A 7,170-nucleotide genomic window follows, 5' to 3' on the forward strand; every position below is an offset into this window, starting at 1 on the left:
AGACCGCAAAAGCAGTCTCACGGGTGTGAGGAGGGGACCGCAAGTGCGATTGGTTCGGGTCTTAAGTGAGTTTCGCAGATGCAGAACTTTGACCATAGAAGCAGTTCCACAGAAACGACTAATCAACCGTAGAAGCGAGATTCCTGGACAGAAGATAAAATTGAGGGTTTTTTATGATTCTATCATCTTTGGACTCTGCAAACCGGCTAGAGGAAATTTTTTAGAGGGGTTTCACTAGATTTCAAGAGGTAAGTGACTTTTGATCATTATTATTCATTAATATTGAATACCCGTTGAATTTTTTCACCTAGATTATGTGTTTTTGAGGTAAGATTTGGAAGATTTTGGACTAGGGATTGGAGAGTGAGATTTGGGGTTTGAAGGCCAATTTGCGGTCGGAATTGGATGATTTTGGTATGGTTGGACTCGTTATTGAATGGGTATTCAGAATTTGTAAATTTTATCTGGTTCTGAGGCGTTGTCCCGAGGTTGACTTTTAACTTTGGTTAAAGAACTTAGCTTTATCGTATGAAATTGATTTCTATAGCTTGTATTAAGTTGTTCATGGCTAGATTCGATTCATTCGGAGGCCGATTCGCGAGGCAAGGGCTTGTTGGAGTAGGGATTTGCGCGGTTGAGGTAAGCAAGACTTCTAAACTTGATACTGAAGGTATGAATCCCTAAAATACATGTTAGGTGGTTGGTGTTAGGCGACGCACATGCTAGATGACGGGCGTGCACCGTAGAAATTGTGACCCGTTTGATTTCGTGGTACCGTGTAGTTATCAAACCTTATTGTTATTCATGTAATCCCTATGTGTTAGAGTAATTGAGCTGCAATCCATGTTAAAAATCATGTTTAGGCTATATGCTTATTCGGTTGGGACTCATTGAGGTCATTTTTGCTATTGAATTATTTGCTTAAACAATAATTTTATACTCAGTCACATCCATCATTTGCATATCATATCTCATTCTCTGTTATCATTTATTATTACATCATGTTATCATTATTTGGGTTGATTTGGCATGAGATTTGTGAGCTTGAGGGACTGGAGAGATTGATGACTGAGTTGGGGTCTGAGGGTCAGATTGTGAGTGATATTTATGGGATCGGGTTGCATGCCGCAATAGGTTTTTACTGATTCATGATGGGATCGGGCTGCACGCCGAAACAAGTTTTATTGATTCATGATGGGATCGGGATGCACGCTGTAGCAGGCCGTATTGGTTGATATATTAGCGCTTGGGCAGGATTCGCTCCTCTGAAGTTTGACATACCAGCAGCAAGCGCAGGTATCGTACAGTGCTGAGTGATTGAGCATGATGAGAAAGAGTTGAGACAGTCAAATTGAGTACTCTGAGAGCGTGAGTATATGGGAGTATCTTTGTGATGCATTGCATTGACATGCATATTTGTTATGTAGACATAGAGATGTAACATTCCCCATATTAGTTATACTTGGCAAACTTTATCAGTGTTGAGCTTAAACTGTTGAAGTTGAATGCATGTCTACATTTCTGTACTGTGTACTGATTATGCGATTTCTCTGAGTTATTAATGTCATTTCCCTATTATATCTGTACTATTATTATCTAGATTTGGACTGTACTTTTCTGAGCTCATCACTTCTTCAGCCCAAGGTTAGTCTTATTACTTATTGAGTACATTGGGTCGGTTGTACTCATACTACACTCTACACTTTGTGTGCAGATCTAAGTACATCTAAACCTGATGGTTGCTCGACTTGGAGCATTACCTGCTTAGAGACTATTGAGGTAGCTGCTATGGCCTCCGCAGACCTCGACTCTCCTTCTTTTCAGGTTATTTATCACTGTTCTATCTGTCCAGAAAGTTGTATTAGAAGTTTTGACTGTGTTGATACTTAGTACATCATGTACTCGGGGACACCCAGATTTTGGGAGATTTTGTAGTTGAGTCGCAATTGTGTTTATCGCTTATTTATGATATTTTCACTGTTAAACCTAATATTTCGTGCTTTTAAACTAAAATGCATAGTTATTTTATGATGGTCAGCTTGCCTAGTACTGTGATAGGTTTCATCATGACATGTTAAGATTTGGATCGTGACAACTATCTCTTAATCTCTCTCTAAAATTTCCAAAACAGAAGGAAAAGCAAAGAATTCCCAAACTCCAAAATTCTCCTAGAAAGACCTAAAGTTCCAAAAATGTCGACCTCACTAAATCTTCCCATATCTTTTTATTTGGAGTTTGTAACCAACACCTATTTTGTCTCACCAACTCAAATCGATGCTGACCAAAACCCCACTCAATAAACCCGAAAAGGTATCACGAAAATTGTCAATGACTTCAACAAAAAGCAAGTTGAAGAATCTGAACATACAAGTAAAGTGGTAAGGTAGTTTGAAATTCAATGGAAAGAAGTAAAGGTGAGAAGGTGAAGGAAAAAAAAGTGAAAAGGAAAGTGGTAATACTAATATTGTTGGTATTGATTTGTAGAACATGAGTGGCCTTTATAAAGAACTAGGAAGAGAGAATGTTAGTGGTGATGTAGAAACAACGGAAGTTCTAGGCTAACAACCGAGTTCTTCTGTTGCTTGTGAGGGCGTAGAGGTTGGAAAAGAAAGTGTTGTGGGAGATAATTCTAGAAAGGTGGCTGAAGGATTGCAAGAACCTGGTTATTTGGCCTCTAAAAAGGAAGTATCCTCATCGTTAGGGATATAATTTTCGGATAATTGGAGAAGGAGAAGGAGATCATAAAGTGAATACATGAGAGGGTGACAGTGATGATGTAGTTTTGACTGAGAAAATATCTTAGTTGAACCAGAAAATTATGGGTAAGAAAGTGAGAAACCTAAGAGGGTTAAACATGTTACAAAGAAGGCAGTCAAGAAAGGGAAGTGTGTGACTTTCAAGGCTAGAACACTAAACACCCAGGGGGAGAGCAAGGCTTCTCTTGAGAAAGACTTGGAAAAAATAAGAAAAAGAAAAAAGAAAACAAGAGTTTTGATTAAGGGATGAGTCTGATGCAGAGGAAGTTGACTTAGTGAGTGAGGAAGATAAGAAAGAAGAGGAGGAAGAGGAGGAGGTTCCTCTTCAGAAGGAAGCAAAGGAGAAGGCCGGATCATCTTCAGCCACACCTAAGAAGCAGAGAAATCCCAAAAAAAAAAAAGCAGATGAGTCTGCAGAAAGATATCCAGTTCCAAACGCAAAAGAAAACTAAGAAAAAGATTGTTGTTGTGGGCAAAGAATATTGATTTAGTGGTTTGAAGATGTTGAAGGGTAGAGTGATGGACCCAGCCACCTCTGAGATATTTGGCATGAAGGAGTTTCTAGAAAAGCTTAAGCACAAAATCTAAAAACATCCATTCATGTGCCCACTCCCTATGATGTATAGTGAAGCAACGCTTCATCTTACAAGAACTTTATACTTTTTGAGAATGGCACAGTAAGCACTATGGCATGGGGAATGAACCTAGTTCTTGATGCTGAGTTGCTAGGATAGATTTTGAGAGTGCGAGTTAATGGGTTTGATACCCATGTGCGATGTGAGTGGCCTAATTTGGGAGAGAATAAGGATGATATGTATTTAACCTCTAAGTACACCAAGGGAAGGGAGAAGCAGAGCTCAAGCAAGGTTGGAAAAAGGGGAGATAAAATTGATTCACAAGCTCCTATTTGAGTTTATAAACAAATGTCTTATGCCTCGATTATAAAGGAAGCATGAGGCCACCCACTTGGATTTGGCATTCATGAGCCTCTAGATCAAAATAATCTGATCAACTTGCTCTAGCTAATGATCAAGCACATGCACGGGCGGCTGCTTAAGAGAAAGGCTCACATGCTCTACTATATGGGTTTATGTTGACTAGTGTATTTGAGCACTTTAAGGTGCCACTGAGAGGATCAAAGAAATGGATAAATAAGGACATGTTTGATGAGAAAACCTAGAGGGAATGTGACATTGCAAGATTACCAGGCACAAAGAGCAAAATTAGAGTCACAAATTTGTTGGAAGAATTTGCAGTTGCAAATGAAGAGAAAAAGAAGATAGATGCTGAAATTGCTTCTTGAAGGAAGAGAACATGAGGCTTAAAGAAGAGATGAAGCAAGAGCAGGATGTTCCTTGCTTTGACAAGCTTCTAAGGCTTACTCATGGAAAACCTCTTCCAGCAAAGATTCTGGTCCTTGATCCTCTTAGTTGTCGCAGTCTAGTCCTGTTAGTTCCTAACTATATCTCTTCTATGATCAGGTTCTGGATTGTTACTTTTATTTATTTTTTGTGCGGTTTGATGAGCTTGCTCAATCGTATTTTGATTTGGGCCATTTGGGCTTAATGTGGTACAACTTTTCATGAAGATAAATTTATGTTTTGCGTTATAGTTGTCTCTTTCAAGTTGGATAATTTTTCATTGGATTAAATATTCGAGCTTTTGAGATTGTGCACATGTTAATGTAGCCCTTGAGGCTATGAGTTGATATTACTAATATTTACTTTTGACCCTACTAATGCTTTATTTTTTTATAATGTCAAAAGGAAAAAGTTAAGGATGTGCATGATGTGTTGTGTTGTGTTGATCAAAGTCTATTTGTTTGTAGGAATTTTTAAATATCTTATGCCTATCCATTTATAGGGTTGCAATGAATGAAAGGCTAGTCTCTTACACCTGTGCAAATATGGACAAATCAGAAGAAGAGTACTGATATAGAAACTGGTTCTTAAGCTCTTCTTCAAAAGGGAGAATTTTATTGAGCTGAGCATGTCCGAATATGAATATGTTTTGATGATTAATAAAATATGATCAACTATATTAAAAAGAACCAGGTTTCATAGACAGGATACTATACTATTAAATTGGTGAGCATATGTAATATGAAAATAACAAGAGAATCAGGTTCATAGCAGGATGACGTCAAATGCTAATCAGACGCATGAAGATTGAATGTGTATAAGTTGGATTCCGAAAAAAAATCACTTCGTGCATAACAAGAAAAGATCTTGATTGGAGGAATCCATATACTAAAAGGATTTTTATAAATAAGAAATAACTTGCATGGAAAGAAAAGGTTAAGGAGGTGGAAATAAATAAGGAAACCAAATTAAGGTAGGAGAGTATTTCCTTAATCGAAATATTCTAGGTTTTGGAGCATTAATTGGAGAAGGATTTCGGCCGCCCTCATACCTTCATAAAGAGGCCTATAGTTTCCGCCTACGACTAATGATATTCACACAAATCAAGGATTCATTGTTGGCAATAGCAACTAGGGCAAGAAGGTGCTCTCAAAGGATTCAAGCTGCTCAACTAAAAAATATATTCCAGAGGACGAAGCTGCCAGTTCTTTAGTTGTTAGGTTGAGTATGTTGTTCGTAAAATTTTAAAATATTTGCTTTTGTGAAGCATAATCATAGTTTAGCACAAAAATATTAAAAATTTTGTTTCTCTTTCTAGACTAGAGTTAGTTTGGATCGATGCAATTAGGTTGATTGTCGGGGTAGGGTACTAGAATTAGTCTCCTTAGTTATAGAGTTATAATCTAAAATAGCTCTTTGCAGTTAGTGAAGTTTGATGGAAAATCCTACGATGGTAGGTCGTGATTTTTACTCTCTTGACCAAGAAGGTTTTCCACGTAAAAATTATAATGTTCTTATATTCCGCACTTTACTAGCTATTTGTGTCTGTTCTGGGTATGATTTATGAAAATCTAGTGAGACACGATTTATGTCCCCCTTCTTGTGTCATGGTGCAACCCTAAACGAACATATCCATTCGAGATGGATAACATTAGAGCTTGTTCACATGGGATGCGTTTATAACCCACTTTTCTTATCTGCAAAAATTGGCTGATATAGAAGTAAATGAGAATGAAGATATCATAAACGTAAATGTAATTAATGAATATCCATTTGACCATCACTCTTCAATTCTTTTAATCAATATAATTTTTTGAATTTTATTATTAGGAATTTTCAAGAAAATGCACAGAAGGATTCTATTGAAGAATGCAAAATGAAACTAGGGATCATTCGGTACAGTTATTTTACCACTTGAGATGAGGCCAAAAAAAGAAAAAGGCAAGCACGATATGCAAACAAAGAAATATTTTGTGTTGTCCTTAGCCAAATGAGCTCCAAAAAAAAAAATAAACCCAATAAACGAAGAAAAAGAATGTCTCGAAATTAGGAGTGAAGTTCACAAGCTCAGAAGAGCTCCAATACCTCCTTTTGTTGTAAATTGTGTGTCATCATGGCACATGATAGAATTTCAGTGTGAAGTAGAAAATATATTGTTATAAATGTGTGTTGTTGTTGTGTCTTTGAATGTTTTAGATTTATTTTATTTTTTTGGAAAAAATATTTAAAAAAATTTTGGTTGCTTTAATTCATAGCATAACTTCTAATTTGCTTCCTTATATTTCCTATTCAACTACTTGCCATGATCATAATATTTTGAATCGAGCTCCTCTTAAAACTTTTAGTTGTTTTCTTTTAGCAAATGCGCTAGCTAAAAGTTGGTCAAATATGAAGGAAAAAAAAATAGACTTAGGAAAGACATGTTTGATTAAGTACCATTCATAAGTTGTACAAGTACCTTTCTAAACTCATACTTGCTTATTGGTGATTGAAATTAAAATCACAGTATTTGTTGACTCTAAGTGCATTATAGTAAGCTTATATTGATTGGTTCTCCTGCTTATTTGAACATCTAGAACTAGTCTTGAATATACTTTGAGGTGAAATTCGTAGTAGATTTTAGAGTTGGAAAATGAAAGTAGATATTCCTTATTGAACCATGGCCTAAATTGACATACCTTTGATGATTTTTATCCCGATTACTCCTATTAAGCCTAAATGAATTATTCTTTATTTTGTAAGTAGCCGAACATTTAGCCTTAGCTTGTATTAACGAAAAACAAGAACCATGGGGTTAAGGGCTAGTTCATTTGGTTTGCTCCCTGCTCCACAACTGAGGTGGAAGTTTCAAACCCCAATCAATACCGCAGCCTTATAGGAAGATGATTCAGTATTTGTAATTCCCAGATTAACTCAATAGAACCAAAGAGTTAAAGATTTACTGCAAAGATGAAGTTCGAATCACCAGTAAAATGGTGGAGATATTGATGTAGTAGTCACACGTTCGCATTAGATAACTAGTCAATTTCGCATATGTTTTGCTTTATGCTTGT

This window comes from Nicotiana sylvestris, chromosome 7 (assembly GCF_000393655.2).
Source record: "Nicotiana sylvestris chromosome 7, ASM39365v2, whole genome shotgun sequence".
NCBI lineage: Eukaryota > Viridiplantae > Streptophyta > Magnoliopsida > Solanales > Solanaceae > Nicotiana > Nicotiana sylvestris.